The 2,471-nt window shown below is 44.6% G+C and overlaps 1 protein-coding gene across 14 annotated transcripts in view; it reads left to right on the top strand.

The window, feature by feature from the left end:
* Window positions 1-2,471, top strand: part of DNAH12 (dynein axonemal heavy chain 12) — a 346,345-nt gene that overhangs the window by 18,302 nt on the left and 325,572 nt on the right. The gene's annotated exons all lie outside the window — the stretch shown is intronic.

Genomic DNA, 2,471 nt, shown 5'->3' with positions numbered 1-2,471 from the left:
GTAGATAATAAACAATATACAATAACTCCCATTTAGTGAGTACAGGCTATGCGAGAAACACTACACACACTATCTTATTTAAGCCTCATAGTTCTTCTCAGGTCCCTTTATCCGTCGCTTTACACATGCGGAGTCCAGAGACATTAGCTGCTCAGGGTCACACAACTATTAATTGACAGAAAGAAATAGTACTGACAAACTACGGAAGGTTGTTTGTTATTTTTTATTAGAGACGGGTTGTCACTTTGACACCCAGGCTGGAGTGCAGTGGCCTTATCATAGCTCACTGCCCCCTCGAACTCCAGGGCTCCCGAGATCCTCCCACCTCAGCCTCCCAGGTACAGGGATTACGGGCAAGAGCCACCCAGCTATGCTCTGTTTATTGTTGTTAGTAAAGAGATAGGAAGACTTTCTGTTTAGAGTTACTACATTTCACAAATAAAATTACAGGACTCTTGGTTAAATTAGAATTTCAGATAAGCAAGGAATAAAAATGGGGCATACTTATCTTAAATAGTTGGCCGGGCCCTCACGCCTGTAATCCCAGCACTTTGGGAGGCCGAGGAGGTGGACAGATCACAAGATCTGAAGTTCGAGACCAGCCTGACCAACATGGTGAAATCCCATCTCTATTAAAAGCAAAAAATTAGCCAGGTGTAGTGGCTAATAATCCCAGCTATTCAGGAGCTGAGGGAGGACAATCGCTTAAACCCGGGAGGTAATCCCCTGTAATCCCAGCTACTCAGGAGCTGAGGGAGGACAATCGCTTAAACCCGGGAGGTGGAGGTTGCTGTGAGCCAAGATCACACCCCTGCACTGCAGCCTGGGCAACAGAGCAAGACTCTATCTCAAAAAAAAAAAAAAAACAACAAAAAAACTGAATTTATTTGTTTAATATAATTGTTATTTTTTAGGCAGGGTCTCGCTTTTAGCCCAGGCTGGAGTGCAGCTGTGTGATCTTGGCTCACTGCAACTTCGGCTTCCAGAGTTCAATAAATTCTTGTGCCTCAGCCTTCCAAGTAGCTGGGACTACAGGCACCCACCACCAACGCTCAACTAATTTTTGTATTTTTAGTAGAGACAGGGTTCACCATGTTGCCCTGGCTGGTCTCAAACTCCTGGCCTCAAGCAAGCCACCTGCCTTGGCCTCCCAAAATCCTGAAATAAGTGAAAGCCACCTCCCCTGTTGGGTACCAGCCCCAACCTCGTATGTGGGTGCCCTCAATCCCGGCAGTGACAAGGGATTGAGGAAAGGAAATAAAGACATAGACACAAGAGTAGAAGTTACAGCATGGGTCCAGGGGACCAACACAAGCGTGGGAATCCCATTGGCCCTGAGCTCTGGGCTCCAAACACTTTTATTATGTGCATAATCTCATTGATCCTACCAGTGTGGAAGGGGAGGACTAAGAAGCTGGTAAGATGGGGATGGGGGAAGAGCACTTGAGATCCTTCTAAGACATGCTAAACTAGTGCTCTAAGTTTATCAGCAATTATTATCAGGGTGCAGCTACATCAGAAGTATAGTGGATTGGCGGGGTGTTTGACCATACCCAATGCATCAAGGAGCTTTTATCTCCCGAGCATTGAGGACATAGAGCAATTAAAATCACTCTATATTCCGAAAACCTAGGCAGAGCCTAAAGTGTTCCCTGATCTCTGTCCTGCAAGGCTTTTCTCCTCCTTGCCAGCTCCCATCTGCAAAGACCCTCCCAGATCTTGTGAGCAGAGGGCACCTCCCTTCTTAGAGATCTTTGCATAAGCCCTCTTTATGAGGCCTTCATGCAGTCTCCATGTTGAGAAGGCATTCATGGGACCAGACCAGTATCACCTGCTCTGCAACCACCCCGAGGTGTCCCTGGTGTTACTGCACTCTCTGATGGCCTTTACCGTAGGCCTCCTGTTGCCGCTTGATTTCCAATTAACTGTGCCAATAATATAGTTTAGTTTGGTGTATAAACTTGAGTGTACTAGGAGCCACGCAAGCTTATAATTATTTAGCTAGAATTAACATAGGTCTCCCCCTGGCCATCTTGACCCACATAAGACATCCTGTATTTTATTGCTATTTTTTTAAAGGTCTTGAAGAATGAATGTTTTAACTGTAGACCAGAAAGAGATCCAGTGTGATGAGTAAAGAGACCAGGGGAGAGTAACAGACAGGAAAGATGTGCATCTACCAGATTGTGTAGTGCATTCTAAACCATAGTATGCAGTTCTGGATTTCTTCTAAGAGGGCCATTAGAGTTGTTTTGCTTGCAATTATGGAAAAGTTTTAATTTTCATTTTCTTGAAAGGGGAAAAGCTAAAAATATTTAGTTTTAATTGCAGGAAAAAAAGTGTTTGATACCATAATTGTCACTGGCCTCCGTACAATTTTTTTTTTTTTTTTTTTTTGAGATGGAACCTCACTCTCTCGCCCAGGCTGGAGTGCAGTGGTGAGATCTCACCTCTCAGCTTCAAGCAATTCT

Source organism: Callithrix jacchus, chromosome 15, assembly GCF_049354715.1.
Source record: "Callithrix jacchus isolate 240 chromosome 15, calJac240_pri, whole genome shotgun sequence".
Classification (NCBI taxonomy): domain Eukaryota; kingdom Metazoa; phylum Chordata; class Mammalia; order Primates; family Cebidae; genus Callithrix; species Callithrix jacchus.
Note: the sequence above shows the minus strand (reverse complement) of the source record. Positions and strands in the feature narration are given on the sequence as shown.